Source organism: Mytilus galloprovincialis, chromosome 8 (genome assembly GCF_965363235.1).
Source record: "Mytilus galloprovincialis chromosome 8, xbMytGall1.hap1.1, whole genome shotgun sequence".
NCBI classification, from domain to species: Eukaryota; Metazoa; Mollusca; class Bivalvia; order Mytilida; family Mytilidae; genus Mytilus; species Mytilus galloprovincialis.
In genome coordinates this window covers 17,273,184-17,293,562 of record NC_134845.1, presented here as the reverse complement: position 1 = coordinate 17,293,562, position 20,379 = coordinate 17,273,184, and the positions used below count along the sequence as shown (strand labels likewise).

At 31.3% G+C, this 20,379-nt stretch overlaps 1 long non-coding RNA gene across 1 annotated transcript; it reads left to right on the top strand.

The window, feature by feature from the left end:
- Positions 1–2,247: 2,247 nt before the first annotated feature.
- Positions 2,248–9,101, top strand: LOC143085213 (uncharacterized). Its single transcript, XR_012981272.1, has 2 exons — positions 2,248–3,549; positions 6,164–9,101. It is a non-coding gene; the product is annotated as an uncharacterized LOC143085213 (long non-coding RNA).
- Positions 9,102–20,379: the final 11,278 nt, after the last annotated feature.

Below are 20,379 nucleotides of genomic sequence, written 5' to 3'. Positions count from 1 at the left end.
AACCCTTTATGGAAATTATGAAACAAGGACGGAAGTTTTTGATGACGAAAAGACAAAATTCTAATTTAAATTTTGAAAATATATTTTGCATCAAGTTTTCGTATTTATCATATCTTTATATAAATTGTGTACAACAGATGCGACATACGTCTGTAAAGTCTGCATCTCATTTTTTTTTACAATAACGAGACTCATATTCATTGTCTGAATTAAATTTGAAATTTGAAATAAACTCATCCTTGACTGAACTGTAAGTAAGTGTCTAATCAGGTATAAACCTTAATTTTTTAGCCTAGATTTTTAGTATTGGTTATGCAATCAAATAAATTCATGCTAGTTAAAAGATTTCACACGTGACTTTTTAAACCAATTAGTAAATGGCTCAAAAATAAAATGATCACAAAAATTTAGAAAGAAATACGTATTGAATGAGAAACAGGATAATAACATCAACATGATCACAATGATTTGGGTTTTGTTGTCCAGGGTAATGAAGTAGTAAATCTTTATAAAAGACTTATTGTTGTACTTATGTTTTAATATGTTTGAACTGAAAAGTAAGATAATTTATTTTAAGAAAAGACACGTCAACGTGCTGACTGATTACGTGTAGATAATTTTCCAAAGGGAATTTTTAAATGGAAATGATTTTCAGAAACAGCCGTGTTCATATAACTTTATGACTTGGTTAACCATTATGACTTATCATGTCGTTCATTGTTTTGAACTTTAGAACTACTATAAATGAAACTTTATCTGAAGTTTACAATTTTATTTTACTTTTGAATAGCCCAAAAAAAAATTAATCTTGTCTAGGTCTGAAAAATACAATTGTTAATTTATACCTATATATTGTGATGACCTAAAAATAAAGTTGAATGACGGATACCAAATCACAATAGACATTACATTTCACTTGTATGTCTTGTGTGTACGTTGATTAGATAAGACTTATGACGAAAGGGTCTATGCGTTCTTTATCCTCAACTTATATCATAACGGTCCTTATTTGTCTCTGATAAAGAACACTGTATAGTCGACTAGTCTAGATGTTTGACTAAACCCTGTTCTTATTTTATAGAGCATTCGCCAAAAATAAACGAGTTATTGCGATCCTTCTTTCCGTCATCGTTAAATTTCAGATTTAGATTGTGATTAATGGTTTTAGACATCAATAACTTTTTCAAACCCTTTATGGAAATTATGAAACAAGGACGGAAGTTTTTGATGACGAAAAGACAAAATTCTAATTTAAATTTTGAAAATATATTTTGCATCAAGTTTTCGTATTTATCATATCTTTATATAAATTGTGTACAACAGATGCGACATACGTCTGTAAAGTCTGCATCTCATTTTTTTTTACAATAACGAGACTCATATTCATTGTCTGAATTAAATTTGAAATTTGAAATAAACTCATCCTTGACTGAACTGTAAGTAAGTGTCTAATTAGGTATAAACCTTAATTTTTTAGCCTAGATTTTTAGTATTGGTTATGCAATCAAATAAATTCATGCTAGTTAAAAGATGCACGGTTTTCTCTGCTGTCGAAATCTTTCTGCAGTAATCCGTCGACCTAGTACTTTCGGTATTATCAATTTCTTGTCAAACAAAAGAGCCTGTACTTGTGTTATTTTGAACACCATGTTTCCATATTACTTATATATAAAGTTGAATTCTTTTATTCGCCGTTTTTTACATGTACGTCATGTCGGCTTAAAACTTGGAAACAATACATTAGTTTAGGCCTAGATATTATGTATTCGTATTGTCATATTTAAAAAGCCATGCTGATAAAAATACTACAAAAGGAAACTGAATATAGTAGTTTCAAGTTTAGGTGTGATTACAGTTCTTGTTTCTTTAGCTGTGTTGGGTTCTTTAATTTATCTAATTTGTCTTGTGCGATGATTACATTGATTGATTGGTTGCTGGTTGCTTAACGTCCAGTGGCAAATGCGACGATTACAAGTCATTGAAATCGACAACATGCGACATGTTTGTACATACAAGTATAAGTTAAAAATCTAAATATATAAGGCCTATACCGACGTTTTTAAAGAGGGAAATTATATAATCTCGAAATAACAAATCATATTTAGAAGCAATGTTTGCCTAATAACACTTCCTGATTGGTTTATTTCAAATTTGATTAAATGATTGTCAACGATTAGATACAAGTATTGTTATTAACATCAAATAAATGCTTTCATTTATCGTAATTCGGATAAGCTTTCGTTTTTTAGTAGTTGCATAGTTTGCATGTATAAATGTTAACCAACACACGTATGATAAAGTTATAGAATTTTAAAGTTTTCATTCGACAAAAAAATATATTGAGTATTTAAGGACGAGAAAAAATAAACCATCAAATGTATGCACTTTTGTGATATACAGTATGATATTACAAAATCATAGTGATATTTGAGGATTGTATATGATTCATATAATGTAACAGTGATTTTGCGAATTTGAATGTCAGGAATATGTCGAACAATATCTTATTCAATACCATAACGCAGTCATCATCAGAAAATGTGTCACTGAATCTTCTAAACACAACCACACACACCGTAACAACCTTAGATCAAACACCCAGTGAAAACAAAGTATACGCCTTAAAACTTGCAGAAAGTTATGTATGGACATGTGTATCGCCAGTTTTAATTGTTGTTGGAATTTTCGGAAATTGCTTGAACTTGGCTGTTTTGAAAAAGTTGCGATTTTGGAGACGAACGCTATTGCTTTTAATATTTATTTTAGCTATAACGGATATAACAGTTTTATTAGATGGTCTTTTAAGCTATTGGATTGAATACACATTTAAACTAGATATCCGAACATTGTCAGATGCAAGCTGCAAAATAAATTTATTCGTCCTGTATTTTGCTATGCAATACTCGTCATGGATGTTAGTGTGTCTGATCATTGATAGATTTATCAAAACAAATTTTCCATTTTTGTACATGCGTGTAGCAACTATTAGGAAAACATCAGTCATTGCTTTAGCTGCTTTTATAATTCTAGCAGGAATTAACACGCAATTCTTCTGGACAAACGGAATAAAAGGCAAAAACGATCATGCGGTAATCTTACACCGGCATACGAGTATTTCGGAGAATATGTATTTACATACATAGATTTAGTTATTCTATCTCTTCTACCGTTTACAATTATGTTGATTCTTAATGTTTTCGTCTATAGAGCTCTAAAAAGGCATCTAAAATTTACAAAATCCTCCGTAGTTGAGTCCAGAAATAGCAGGAAAACACCAAACAGAAGACATTTCAGTCAGAAACTTACTCGAATGTTATTGCTAAATAGCTCTTATTTTTTACTAACTACCATTCCAATAAGCGTATACTTTATATATGATTCTTATAATAAGTACGAAGATGAATTGAATCAGACTAGAATGGATGTTGCTAAGTCGGTCCTGTATGTATTCCAGTATTCATACTATTCGCTAAATTTCGTATGGTATGCAACATGCAATAAAGTATTCTGGGAAAAAACGAAGGAAATCTGTGGATTTAAACCACATGGGTAAGTTATTATAAAACTACGGTGCTACATGTTGATCAAAATCTGCATACCCTTCCGCAGCATCTGATATCAACCGGTTTTTGATAGGGTTTATGTTTATTAGTCTTGTTGCGTTTTTGCGTTTTGTATATTGTTGTTCGTCCTTTGGACGTTTTTGATTGACTAACATACGTCGGTGTCGACTTGCATTCAAATGACGAAATCTTTGGTATCTTCTTCAACTCTTTCGCAGTCATCGGAAAAACTAGGAAAGAGTAGTTTTCCATGAGAAATTGCACACCTCAGTTCAATAAATGAATAGCTCCGAATTTTAATTAAGATAAATAAAAAGTCAGTTTCAGGAAGGCATTTTGCTATTTCAAATCGATTTTATTGTTATGAGTTTACTTTTCTGCATTGGCTAGAGGTATAGGGGGGTGAGATCTCACAAACATGTTTAACCCCGCCGCATTTTTGCGCCTGTCCCAAGTCAGGAGCCTCTGGCCTTTGTTAGTCTTGTATTATTTTAACTTTTAGTTTCTTGTGTACAATTTGGAGTTTAGTATGGTGTTCATTATCACTGAACCAGTATTATATATAGTTGTTTAGGGGCCAGCTGCAGGACGCCTCCGGGTGCGAGAATTTCTCGTTGCATTGAAGACCTGTTGGTGACCGTCTGCTGTTGTCTGCTCTATGGTCGGGTTGTTGTCTCTTTGGCACAGTCCCCATTTCCATTCTCAATTTTATTTATAACTATTGAACAACGATAAACTATTATTATCTTTATTTTCTATACATCTTTTGATTTGTAAACAAAAGCATTTGAAAACTTTATTAACATTGATTTCAATACCGATATGCATTATTATATAATTTCGGTATAGAGGATCAATGTATAACAATGTGAAAACAAATATTTCAAGGATATATCATCGTTTAGACTTCACCCATCTGAGTTAAACAAATTCAGCAGAATTTTAGTTAACCATATTTATGCCATGCAATCATTGCATTTTAAATCTGAAACAAACAATCTCAAAACACAAATAAATATACAACATATGTTCTAACTTAAGAATATATTATCTTAGCCATATTTGGCAAAACCTTTTGAAATTTTGGGTCCTCAATGCTGTTCAAAAGGGGTGGATATAAACTGACAACTCCATAGCATAAAACCGAAGAAAAGACAAAAAAACAGTTATAAAACACATCATATACAAATTTCTTACTTTATTTTGTGTTTTAACCTTTTTGATTAACGGATGTGGGCATGTCTGGCGTACACAAATTAAATCCTGGTATCTGTAAAGAGTTTGTTTAGAGCAATACAATGAGTTAAAAAATACAAATCTGCAATTATGCTATACCCTTTTAAAAACGCCTTCAAAATACTACAACAACGTGTATTTGGCTAAATTAAGAGAATTTAATGAGAAAAGCATTTGTTGATAGTCATTATGTTTCTTAATATAGAAACAAGCATGTTTAATACAAATTCAATTTGATTGCGATCCTATCATTTGAACTGGACACAAACATTAGTATATAGCTGAAAGGAGTGGAGAAAGTGAAATATGAACATAAATGACTAAAACGGAGTTTTGAAAACAATACATGTACACATAAATAAAAAATATCCAACTAATAAATTAAAAACAATTTATCACTAAATCCCAACGTTGAAATAAACATCATATTATATATGTGCTTTTCTCAAGTCGGGAGTCTGTAATTCAATGGTTATTCATTTGTTGCCATATTTGTTGTTTGTTTTTGTTCACTATTATGCACATAAATTAGACCGAAAGTTTTATTGGTATGAATTGTTTTACTTTTGCCATTTCGAGACCAAACCTCACTATGCAATGTAGGTTTTAGTTTTTTAAGGCACATTTAGTTGTTATTTCTTTGTCATTTTATCTCTATTTTGAAGAATTGTCTCATTTGCAATAATACGTCATCTTCCTAATTTTGTAAACACATTAGTCAATGTTTGATCAGTATTTAGGGAATAAACGAGAGATGGAATTTGCAACACAAATGATTGACTCCTAACAGATGACATATCAACGGAATAAAATGCAAACAAGACAAAACCTTATACCGATCTTTTTATCTCAATTATTTTGACAATTTATCATATTATATATATATGATTGGCCATGTAAAGGACTCTATCCTTTCTCGATTATTTGTCATAATTATACAGCGAAATGAAAAAAGTTTATACAAAATAAATCTAATGTTAAATTTTAAAAACGAAGAATTAATCTGTTTTAATATTTCAATCTGTAGTTTCTTGAAGTCTTTACAATTTAATTAATTACAAGTCAAGCAAAAAATAAAGCTCATTTTATGATTAAACAGCCCCTAGTTTTCGATAAAACTTCATGACTTTACTATTTGTTTATCATAACATGTTTTCATTTTATATAGTATTTTGATAATTTACAATCGTAAATTGATGTTTTTTGTCATACGATTAGGGACTTTACGATTGAATTTTCCTCGGAGCTCAGTATTTTTGTGATTTTTTTAATACATGCGTGGAAAGGTACAATGTGTAAATGAAGTATTTTGAACTAATGCAGATGATTTTTGTGATTTAAATAATTTAAGATATCAATTTCAGATTCAAGTACCAAAATAAAACACGAAGGATTAATCAACGTTCATCGTCTCGTATGACAACGTCCCTCGATAATTCAATAAATGATATGATGTCGGATACGTACGCCGAACACTCTGATTATTCGGAAGACATCCAAACCAATGTCAGTGTGGATCATAATCAACATATTCTTACTACAGTATCAGTGGACACGAAATTTTAATGAAAGGTGTTTCACTGCACGTTTCTGTGAAAAAAAATATCACTATATCTAGGTGTTGCCACTCATGTGATCTTCCATTCGTTGTTTGTCGGATATTACACTTTTGTGAGTTGAACAAGATATATATCAAGCAGCCATACCTCGTGTTTTTCAATTCTCATAGCATATATAACTGATAGTAGCCGAGTGCCTTCCATTGATCTTCAGTAAAGCGCGAAAATCTCGCATCCGCAGGTTAGACTCAGCTGGTTTTATTAAAATAATTGTTTGAAAATAATCACGAAATCATGTATACGATGTAGATCGAACTACGTCTTTGTTCCTTATTATTGATTAAACAATTGGTGGTTATGTTAATGATGGATTGACTTGTCTTGATTTTAAAAATATGTTTTAATAGATCTGTTGGAACCTACAATGTATATCTGTGATAGTCGTAACGATATTTGTTTAGTAACAAATTAATCAATCGAAAATGCTCAGAAATATTTAGCATCAGTAATCTTTTGCCTGATGATATTTATCTAATTTTTAAGAAAGATTATACAATAAATATATGGTTTCGTTTGGGGACTTGTCTAGGGTTTTAACAACCAGAATTGATTATTTCTACGGTGTATGTGCCGTGTTAAAATCAAAATTTATTAACAGAAGAAAAAGATTAAAACAAACCCCTCATTTACTATTAAGTATATTATAGGCAACCATTAACTCCTATATATTGTATATGTATATTCAAAGTTTTTTGTCAATGAAATGTTCCAATTACCACTCATATGTATCGTATGAAGTTTTGGAATATGGTAACACATTTGATTATTTTGTTCGGTAAATGTTGTACATTGTTTAGATTGTAAGCTTAATATAGTTTATTGTTTTATTTTTTAACGAAATTAAATATAACATTTTCGAAGTTCCGAGCGTCACTGATGAGTCTTTTGTAGACGAAACGCGCGTCCTGGTATATATGATGAGTTTATTTACAACCACTGGGTAGATGCCACTGCTGGTGGAGATTTATTTCCCCGAGGGTATCACAAGCACAGTAGTCTGTACTTTTTGTGCTGACATGAATTGTCATTGATATGATTATATTTATAAATTTACTGTTTACAAATTTTTGATGTTTTTGAAATACTAAGGCTTTTTTACCTTAGGCATAGATTACCTTAGCTGTATTTGGCAAAACTTTTAGAAATTTTGGTCCTTAATGCTCTTCAACTTCGTACTTTATTTGGCCTTTTCAACTTTTTTTGGATTCGAGGGTCACTGATGAGTCTTTTGTAGACGAAACGCGCGTCTGGCGCATACACTAAATTTAGTCCTGGTATCTATGATGAGTTTATTTCCAAAATTTAAAAATTTTGATGATCGAAAGCAGTTCACCATTTGTCATTTCAAAAATGCAATCGGAGAGTGTCTGTTTGAGAGTGGAATTCATATGAAAACTTCATAATGAATGTTCTATGGTCTTGGACTTTTTTTAATTAACATATATTGCTGTTGACAACTTAAATGAAAAAATAAAAAAGGGCACACTGTAGATAAAAATAATTCAAACAAAAACCAAATGTGTGAACATTGTTAAACTCATCAAAAAGGAAAAAAATATAGTATCAATAAGGCGACAAATTTCATTAGTTTTTACGAAAACAATTTCAAAAGATGTAGAAGATATCGATCCAGGTCAATAATAATTGTCCATACATGATAAATCGAATTATTAATTTGTTAAATTATCAATAATTAGTCTCTGTTTTTGGGCCAATGCATGTGGTTAATCTATAATCCACTATACTATGTCTTGAAATGTATTAAAAAAAACCCATAAAGTTTTCGTGTCTTTGCAATGGTCGAGGCACAGTTATCTCTCATTGTTCAAGAAAGCATTTCTTCTGTGTATTTATTCAGAATATAAATACACTTCGATAATAAACTTTTATTAAATAAGACAAAATATCTCTTATACTAAAAATGTGATACAAGAAACGAAGAGATTTATTGTTAACAGTGATAATTCTATTTATAATCATTCCATAATGTTTGAATATAGGAATATTACATAAACAAATAATTATATTGAAAGGGTTAGACAAAAACATTCAATTCTTCTTGACTGTCGATCTTGTAAAGTTGTGAACGCCTTGTTTTGTATGTGTGTTTTTTTTAATTTGATAATGTTATTGTAATATTTCACCTATTTGGTTTTTTTTTTAATTTGAGTATCTTGTTCAACAAATACATTCTAGTTGTAAACCGATACCAGACCCTCTATTGCACGTGCACGTGTTTTATTTTCTTTGAAGACTTCTAGGAAAATAAATTAGATCTCAGCTATTTTTATTTTACAATATTAGTCCAATGTATATGATTTATAGCAACCTTATCTAAAACTATAAATAATACTATTGTTTTTCAGCATAGCCACGGCGCATAAAGGTGAGTTGAGTAATATCATAGAACCAGGAAGATCATAAAGGAAATGTCAAAACAACTTATTCAAACAAATAACGTCTTTTTAAACTGGTTTGCACGTGCTAAATAAAGACCTTTTTCTATAATTCTTTTAGTTGAACAAATAAGTGTATAGCGATTATGTAATATATCTTGTATGATGTTTTGTTTACACAAGGTTTTGACAATCATTTATGAATAAGCCTTATAAATCCGAGGTATTGATTCTTTGTATGTACGATTGATGTTCATAAATTTTAAATCAAAAATAAGAAGAAACTTTTTTGTGTTTTTTGTTATTCTTTAGTCAAATGCGTGGGTCACACTATCAACTTCATTGGTCAATTGATTTTAAGAAAACTTTGGATTGGTTGTTTTTCTTTCATGAACAGAATTACAATATTATTAAAATAGTGAAGTTCTTAACCAATAGGATCTTCGACCTCCAAAAATAGATGATTTAGTAAAGGCTCACATTGCGACTTAAAAAGGCACAATTCGAAAACGCTTATTTTTACAATTACAGTCTTTTAGTAGCATACTGTATTAATTATTTAAACATATAATGAAGTTTAATAACATAATCGTAGAACCACACCTTGGTTAAAGAGCATGGGAATTGCAACCTAACAATTTTAACGTCTGAATGGTAAAAATGCCTCTCATTTTTGCAAAACACTTTGGAGAAACGGGTGTGTGATATTAACACTTTCTGCAACCCTCGAATTCGACACGCTTCTAATAGGGTTTATATACACTTATGTACAAGTAAAAGGTTAAGCATAAGTGAATAACATTAAGAGACACTCCTTTTGAACAAGCAAAACAAAAAATACCACTATCATTGAAAGCCATATTTACAATGGGACCTTAAAAAACAGCTCTAAACTCTTTTATTTTGGTGAAGTGTTTACCTTGCCGTTCTTACATGTATAGCAGGAGTCAAATACATACCGTGTCGATAATCAAGCCACCTTACGTCCGGAGTTCAAGCTGCTCCTTATATTTTATCATAGAGTGGTAAATTGCATTCTTGCATTTTATGGGAATTATATTGTAAGCTTTTTTTTCGACTTACAATTTTTAGTATAGTAACCGGATGGATGTAGGCGAAACGCGCGTCTTGCGTATGTACAAAATTTAGTCCTGGTATCTATGATTAGTTTCTTTACAACCACTGGGTCGATGCCACTGCTGGTAGAGATTTATTTCCCCGAGGGTATCACCAGCCCAGTAGTCAGCACTTTTTGTGCTGACATGAATTACCATTGATATGGTTATATTGATGAATTAACTGTTTACAAAATTTAGAATTTTTGAAATACTAAGGCTTTTCTACCTCAGGCATAGAATACCTTAGCTGGATATGGCAAAACGTTTAGGAATTTTTGTCCTCAATGCTCTTCAACTTCGTACTTTATTTGGCCTTTTAAACTTTTTTTGGATTCGAGCGTCACTGATGAGTCTTTTGTAGACGAAACGCGCGTCTGGCGTATGTACAAAATTTAGTCCTGATATCTATGATGAGTTTATTTATACACAGAGATCTGCGTTAACCGATTTGTTTGCACTTTCCGTACCGCATTTATATGGTTCCATGTTTATGACTTTTCCTCGATTCTTGTGTGTTGACCAGTATCACGGTTTTTAAATCTTTTAGAACTCGAATTACTTATCTTTTTACTATTCCCGAGAGTGCCATGTGGCCAGTTGTCAGAACCTTTTCGTTGACATGAAATAATCCGATTGGTGAATGTTGAATAGTTCGTAACACTACGGTTGTTCTAAAACTTGGCTTTGACTGACATAGCATATTTTGGCACGTCTTCTTGGAATTGTCGGTACTAATGGTTTCCATCTGTGTAATTGCATGAATTGGTTTGGTCTGTTGTGTAATTGCATGAATTTGTTTGGTCTTTTGTGTAATTGCATGAATTTGTTTGGTCTTTTGTGTAATTGCATGAATTGGTTTAGTCTTTCATCTTTTTTTTTAATATCTCTGGCTGGTATAATTATATCTTAGATTAGTTTTTTTAACAGTTTTATTCTGTTTAATCTTATGTATTGTACATCTTAAACATAGAATCGTACTGACTGTTGTCTGGCCAAGCCATTGTATTGTCGTTCTGTCTTATGATTTTCTATTAGTCAATAGTATATTCAGAATTTCTTCTCACCAATAACAACATATATATAATATATGAAGCGCCTAATGAAAAGTATAGTAGTAATATGTGTACGACTTTACCCAAGAGCTACAGAAAAACAGTACATTAACGGGTGTTACACGGAAACTTTTTAGATGATACACGGACACCTTTAAGTTGTTACACGGACACTTTTTCATGAATAGAATCACTCGTACATGATGAGAGTTCATGGGCACTTTGATTTCAATTAGATTTGAACTTTTTGTTTCATCGACATATTTCCTGTCTTTTTGGTTAAAATATTTACGTTAGCATCAATAACTTTATTTCAAAAAAATGCAGTAAATTACTATTCATATCAGTACACTACGGGATTGGCCATTTAACTTTAAAAAAAAAGGGGGGGTGTATAAAAAAGAAGATGTGGTATGATTGCCAATGAGACAACTGTCCACAAGAGACCAAAATGACACAGACATTAACAACAATAGGTCACCGCATGTCTTTTTTCTAAAAAATATTTTGATTCCCAATTTTATGAGAAAAAAATACATTGTGGTCAAGCAGATGACAAAATAATGTTCTGATTCCTGATTTTCCGTATATCGTATATAATCAGTCTAATTTCGAAAAAAAATGAAAATAGTTGTGTGATAGCGTTGAAAAAAAATAACGTTCTTACTAAGAAAAGAAGATACCCCCTTTTGAGGCTAAAAGGTAGGTCCGTAAGTGATTTTTTTTCCTTCATCATATGGACATGAATAGTATTCTGGACAATGCTGAATTTAAAGAAATGCTGGTACCAACGTTTATATTTCAATAAAAAAGACAGGAAGTATATATGAAAAAAATCAAATCTAATCAAACTATAAAACCCCTATCAACTCACCAATGCACGTTTGATCCTTTAAATAAAAAGTGGTCGTGTAATACATCTTCAAATAGGCAGCAAATCGTAAAGAAAATTCATTCAACTAATGTCATCAATTTTGAACGGTAAGCTGCAATCGGATCGTTTACTAGTGACACGTGTTAAATCCTGATCAGCACTATCAGAGACATATAAAAAAAACACTAAATGTATGAACTATAAAAAACAAATCCAAAATATATGCCTTGTAGTCAGGTCAAGGTCCGAGGCTAGCGTCTCAGACCTTGACCTGACTACTCGTGCAGACAAACTATGCACCAGGTTATTGCCGGCCTAATTTTTGGCTACCTTTGTTTTGTATCTAATACGGAGATGCAATTACTTTATATATTCCACTGTAATTATACAATCGCTAAGGGGCTTACATGGTATACTACAAGATATGATATAGAACATCTACAGGCTTACACATGTAGAAAATATTGAAATATATATATATATACCAAAATTACATTGTATAATGCAAATTCACCATATCAATAAAATGTTTATCGAATATTGTGTATTAGTTACATATGTTTAACTAAATGTTTCATATTGGCTTTTTATATAAAATATGTTTTAAATTGAATTGTATAATGCATACGCTGCCTGTAGTAAAACAAGGAACAGTTTGATATTTGTGGTGTTCAGGTTTACACTTTCAAAGTTGCTATGCATATGTAGTACTACTCTATCTTAATCCAAATAGGGATGATGTGATAACTGTCATGTGATAGTTATTTTTTTAGTTAGTAATCAACACAACAAAAATCACATTAAGTATACTTCAAACTGGTTTTTTTAATTCTATATTTCGCATCCGAATTGTTTTCGTACTCCCCACAAAATACATTTTACGTTAAGACGAGTAAACATTTTTGAACCGTGCTTCTTGTGATACTTTTTTGACGTGACGGGACATCAACGTTTTTATTTGTTCACATGTTACATTATTGATAATATACAATCGAGTTACATAATGTTATCTTAAATAAACACTTCAACTTTAAAGTACTACCGCTATACATTTAAATGTACAATTGGTTAACACATTTCATACTGGGCTAGAAACTAGTGATTTACTGTAATTTATAGCAATAACTTTAAATAGTTTATAAACGATTTCCGCGTATTATTCACTCAACATGTACTTGAGATTATTCAGCAATATTGTTGGTTATTTAGCAATTATATAAGACATTCAGTTTTGATTCCATCTGCTACACGAGTACATGGGAATATTACTTAGAAGTAAAAAAATAAAACACAGATAATAGACATACATATCATATCACATTAATACACGAAAAAGACCATTTTGGATACAAAAACAGCATGCTAAATGTGTTCACTATATACATGTGTCTCAAATCCATATATTACATACATAATGTTTAAACTTACCTCAAATTGATGAATTTGCCTCATAAATATATTTCAAGGCTAGTTACGTACATAATGTGAATTGGTTCTTATTTGTCATAAACACTGAAAAAATAATGTTTGCAAAATTTCGTTTTAGAAGAATTGTTTCAGACAGTTTAAACACTTTTATGGTAAATTTATTGCATTTTAAAATTAGATATGCAAAATAGATGAGTCAAAAGTCTAAGTTATAACTGCAAGTTCGAGTCTTAGGAAGATGAAAGGTTCAAAACTGTTATAGTACTATTTGTATAACTCATCACCGATACCAGGATTGAAATTTTGTATTGGCGCCAGACGCCCGTTTTGTCCAGAAAAGACTACTCAGTGACGCTGGAATTAACAAAAGTTACAAAAGCAAAACAACGTACGAATTTGAAGAGAATTTCGGACCAAAAAGTGTTTTCAAATACAGCTAAGGTAGGGTTTTCCTTGGGGAGAAAAGCTTACTATTTAAAAAATTCGAAGTTTTGTAAACAGTTCACATTAAAATATCTCATTAGCATGTGGCGAGTTGTCTCATTAACAATCATACCATCTTATCTGATATTGTTGATTTTTTTTATTGAATATGTACATGTATATATGTATTAGTGTATCACCAGTCATACTGTCAGTATAATTTAACTTAAGGGTGTACTTAGGTGAGGTTTGGGAATTTGTTTCAAATGTTCGGACTCCTTGGTGTTTTTCCATACAATACATTGTAAAATATAACACCCATTTTTTTTCATTTAAGACTTGATAGCACATGAATAGTCATTTACCAAAATTCTAGAATTTTCCTAATTTTCTTTCTTTTGTTTTGAGACCTAATAATACCAATACAAATATAAGGTAAAAGTCCGAGTTAGCCTTTTCCCGCCATAATCTAAATATCAAATATCTCGAAAAGGAGGTCCATGACCTATCAATATTTTTAGCTTATTTTTATCCTTAATTGATGCTCTACCAGCTTATAGCATCAATTTTAACTTCTTAATTTATCAATTTTCACCTAACCTCACCGAAGTACATCCTTAAAAAATTAAACAGTTTGTAAATACTTTTAACAGTAAAAGTAGCTACCAAAAACAAACATTGTTAGCAGTTAAGATCAATTCTAGTCTTTTACAGCTAAACATATGATGAACTTGTATGGAGTTCCACGACATCAATGAAACCGTTTAATGCACCGTTTTCTACTGAAGAAAATGTCTGTACCACGTCCGGGATATGAAAATTGTTATCAATTTGTTTGATGTGTTTGAGCTTTTGATTGTGTCGATTGATTAGGGACTTTCCATTGTTTAGCTCACCTGGCCCGAAGGGCCAAGTGAGCTATTCCCATCACTTTGCGTCCGGCGTCCGTCGTCGTCCGTCGTCCGTCGTCGTTAACTTTTACAAAAATCTTCTCCTCTGAAACTACTGGGCCAAATCAAACCAAACTTGGCCACAATCATCATTGGGGTATCTAGTTTAAAAAATGTGTGGCGTGACCCGGTCAACCAACCAAGATGGCCACCACGGCTAAAAATAGAACATAGGGGTAAAATGCAGTTTTTGGCTTATAACTCAAAAACCAAAGCATTTAGAGCAAATCTGACATGGGTAAAAATGTTTATCAGGTCAAGATCTATCTGCCCTGAAATTTTCAGATGAATCGGTCAATCGGTTGTTGGGTTGCTGCCCCTGAATTGGTAATTTTGAGGAAATTTTGCTGTTTTTGGTTATTATCTTGAATATTATTATAGATAGAGATAAACTGTAGACAGCAATAATGTTCAGCAAAGTAAGATCTACAAATAAGTCAACATGACCAAAATGGTCAGTTGACTCGTTTAGGAGTTATTGCCCTTTATAGTCAATTTTTAACCATTTTTCGTAAATTAAAGTAATCTTTTACAAAAATCTTCTCCTCTGAAACTACTGGGCCAAATTAATCCAAACTTGGCCACAATCATCTTTGGGGTATCTAGTTTAAAAAATGTGTGGCATGACCTGGTCAACCAACCAAGATGGCCGCCACAGCTAAAAATAGAACATAGGGGTAAAATGCAGTTTTTGGCTTATAACTCAAAAACCAAAGCATTTTGAGGAAATCTGACATGGAATAAAAATGTTTATCAGGTCAAGATCTATCTGCCCTGAAATTTTCAGATGAATCGGTCAATCGGTTGTTGGGTTGCTGCCCCTGAGTTGGTAATTTTGAGGAAATTTTGCTGTTTTTGGTTATTATCTTGAATATTATTATAGATAGAGATAAATTGTAAACAGCAATAATGTTCAGCAAAGTAAGATCTACAAATAAGTCAACATGACCAAAATGGTCAGTTGACCCCTTAAGGAGTTATTGCCCTTTATAGTCAATTTTTAACAATTTTCATTAATTTGGTAAATTTATGTAAATTGTTACCAAATATAGTTCTCTGTTACTAATGGGCAAAGTTCATTATAGATATAATTGTAAGAAGCAAAATCGTTCAGTAAAGAAAGAACTTCAAACACATCACCATCACCAAAATACAATTTTGTCATGAATCCATTTGTGTCCTTTGTTTAATATGCACATAGACCAAGGTGAGCGACACAGGCTCTTTAGAGCCTCTAGTCAATTTTTCTCGACGTTCAGTATGGTTGTTATTTACTTTAATTTTCAAATAATAATTTTCAAATTAAACAGCTTGTTCATGTTATCATAGTTATTCATTATGTAACTAAAATATTTCTCAAAAATATAAAGGTATGTCTTGGGGTCATTTTGGAAATGATCAATTGCGATACGTAAACTGCATGTAATATGTTTGTTTTGATCCTGCCTTAATTCTATTTTTTTTTAATTCGGCTTTATCGCACTTAATGTTTTGTTTGAACATCACTTGTTTTCCAGGACTAAATTCGATATGTGTTTTAAAAAATTACAGATTCGTTGAAATGAATTATAAATTATAAACAAACGAATTAACATGTCTGTTCTAAGTAGTTCTTATATGTTAAGGACCAATTATTTTTTTCATTTGTCAAGTTGCTTGCGCAAAAGAAATAAAGATATGTTAGGCCTTGTTAATTTATTTGATGTAACACAATTATTTAAAACTAAAACTTTATCAGAATTGTTATAGTATATAAAGCAGAAGGTTATCTAATACTACCGTAAATTTTACGGACGCCACCACGAGTTGATTGACCGTTATGAAATAACCGTTTCACAAATGATATCGGATATGTTCCTTACGTCGTAACTACAATCCCCTTCCTTTTCATGAATGTGACCTACTGAGTTGGACTATTTACCAGATTTGTTACCACATTAGCAACACGACGGGTGCCACATGTGGAGCAGGATCTACTTACGCTTTCGGAGCACCTGAGATCACCCCTAGTTTTATGGTTGGGTTCGTGTTCCTTATTCTTTAGTTTTCTATGTTGTGGCATGGTACTATTGTTAGTCTGTTTGTCTCTTTCATTTTTAGCCATGGCGTTGTCAATTTATTTTCGAGTTTGACTGTCCCTCAGCTGGTATCTTTCGTTTCTCTTTTTTTGATTAAGATCCAAATAAATACGGTTTAAAAGATGAACATACTTTTAAATCTTTAAATATTGCAAATAGTAAAAATAGTTACATGTGTTTTAGTGTTGATCATGTACAGAAAAGTCATACGGTATTATCTTAGGTAAACACTTCAACTTCAAATGGTTGTATATGATGCATTGATGAAACTGTTTGTGAAATAGACAATGACAGAAGCTTTAAACTTAAATGGGATTAACTGTAAATACCATGAGTACATAAAATAAGGACGTCAAAATTGTAATCCTGGTATCTGTGATGAATTTATCTTTATATGGACTTCACAATTCTCAAACGTTGTGATACATTTCAATGACTATGATCTATTACATAACTTTTCGATTAAGATGGCTTGTATCCACTCTGATGAAAGAGTAACTCTTGCTTTAAATGCTTTCTTCGAACAGCAACTGTCTATATAGGACATCATGAGGGAACATACCAGCCCTGAAATATAGTATTAACTGGGATATATATAATACATTTGCAGACGCTGCTCGAATGTTTGCTACATAGAAATGACAAATTCAAAGTTTTGAAGCTGAATATATTACTTTTGTCGCAGTATTGAGTCCAATCGACCCTCAATGTCAATTCTGAGATGTCAGTCAAGATATGAGTCAGACTTAACTGTATCTAGTCTATACTATATTTTAATTTGTAAGTCATGCGATAGATGCGTTTAACATATTCACCGAATATTGAATTATTTAGTGAGAGAACATCATCTATGTATCGGACAATGAAGGTAAAATATATAACTTCTTTTCGTTCTTTCTAAGAAGTTCCAAATACAGGCATTTTTTTTATTAATAATGGGACAAATCGACAAGCAAATAATCGCAATAAGTTCTCATTGAAGTACACATTGTTATTTGAAAAACTCGTCCTCTAAACGTAACAAATACTAGTATGTTGTCAATCAAGACATCAAGTTTAATAATATCAGATTTAAAGAATGTTGTTGGAATCAGAGTAGGTTTCTTTTACTGGAGACTATATGGACTGTAATATTTTTATAACTGAAGGTGTGGATAGCCATAACACCAAGTTCAACCCTCCAGGTTAACTCCAGGTTTACTTAAGATGTCCTAAATAAGTCAAGAATATGGCAGTTGTTATCAAATAGTCTGTTTCTATGTATTTTGGTGTTTTTTGTTTAATGTTTCTTGAACTTCCCTCGGTTTTGGATTGTAAACCGGATTTGTTTTCGCTAAATCGATTTATGACTATTGTAGAGTGTTATAATTCTATTGCTGAATATCAAATATATCAGTATTTAATTCTTTTTTTTAAGTCAATTGTTAACACTTTGCTTAGATAAATGAACATTTCCACTTTTTAATTGACAAGATAATTATAGCACAAATTAACTTAAATGATTCCAATGAAGTTTCAATGACGTTTGTTCAATAGTTATATATGTTGGTAAATGTCAAATTAAACTGCCGTTTGAGTATTAGGATTTTTATCAACATATTCATTAGCATTAGTTTGAATATCCTCTGAATGGTCCGAATGTTCATCATATGTATCAGAAACCAGTGTGTTAACTGAATCGTTGATGGACTTCGTCATCTGAGAAATCGACGAAGACCGTTGATTGTTCTTTCTTTTGTTTTGGTATCTGTATCTGAAACATAAATTGAACATTTTACAAATCACAATGTTAATATACAATAGATGTGTACTAGAAAACAGATGACCATTGATACACATTGTACTTAATGATGTTGAACTTAGATTTATACTTTAACTCCATACAACTATGTCATTTGTATTTATATCCGTTCATTTTTTTAAACCAATGTTTTCAGGTAAAAAGTGTAAATTTAAGCCAAACCCTTACATAATAATGAAAACTGTGTACCATGGTACATGTCATAAAATTGTTAAATCATAAAAAAAAAAAATGCATTTTTAAACAACATTCTCCAAATCAGTGAAAAAGTAAAAAAAAAATAAATAAAAAATGATATAGATAGACAACATACAAAACTGAAATGTACGTACACAATATTCAGTGTTCAAACATAATATAAAAAAAAATGAAAACGGAAAGTTTCCAATCAAATGACAAAATTAAAACTTAAAACACATAAAACGAATGGATACCATCTATCATATTCCTGACTTGGTACAGGTATTTTCTTAGTTAGAAAAGGGTTGGTTAAGCCTGATTTTAAAGCTAGCTAAACCTCTTATTTTTATGAAAGTCGCATCAAGTTCCAAGATGGAGCTATTTATTAAGTTTAATTTGTTAGAAATGTTATATCATTATATTGACATAAATCTTGCTCCAATGATTATTTCAACAATGCAACTTAGGAAAAAGACGGTAATCTACATATAATTTCTATTTTTAGATGTATAGTTAAATCGTTACATGCAACTAAGTAAATGCTCAGTGAGAAATGCTTTCATGTTGTTTTTTTTTATTTGCGGGAGTATAAAGTAAATTCATGAGAATTTGACCTCATATGATTGACCTTTTTGTTTTAAATAAACATGTTTTACAAATTACAACTTACCCTTTCGGTTTTAATCCAAATATTTCTTTCGCTTTTTCTCTGAACACTTTGTTACAAGTAGCATATAACAGAAAGTTGATAGAATAATTTGAGTATTGGAGTAGGTACAACAACGACCAAGCAACATGCTTCTTAGCATTCTTTAAATCATCTTTAAATTTATTATTAGCATCGTATATGAAGTAAACACTTATAGGAAACGTAGAAAATAAAAAGTAAATACTATTGAAAAATAACATTCGAGTGAGTTTTTGACTGAACTGCCGTTTGGTATATGTTCTTCTACTATTTCGTGAATGAACAACAGACGAACTTCTAAATTTGTGATGTTGTTGTAAAGCTCGATAAACAAACACATTCAGAATAAGCATAATAGAAAAAGGTAATACGGATAAAACAACAAAATCTAAGTTTACAAAAACAAATTTCTCGAAGTTCAGATATTCTGGTTTAATGTCATTACATTGTTCATCTTTAATACCGTTAGTCCAGAAGAAATGCATGTTGATTCCTGATAATATCGTAAAAATAAATATAATGATCACGCATGTCTTCTTAATTGTTGCTAAACGCATGTACAGAAATGGAAAATTTGTTTTTATAAATCTATCCACGATCAAACACACAAGAATCCAGGAAGAATACTGCATGGCAAAATAAATCACATACAAATTGAATTTGCAGCTAGCATCTGACAAAGTTCGGATGTCTAGTTTGAAGGTATATTTAATCCAATAACGTAGAAGACCATCTAACAGAACTGTTATGTCAGTAATTGCTAAAACAGCCAAAAGAAGCAATGGCGTCTGTCGCCAAAATTGCATCTTTTTCAAAACAGCAATATTTAAACAATTTCCCAATACTCCAATTAAAATAACAACTGGTGATACATACGTCCACAGGTAGCTTTCAACTAAGGTTAATATATGGACTTCATCAACATTTCGTTCTACTTGTGGAACGGTTAAGCTGTCAGTTGTTGTGTTAGAGA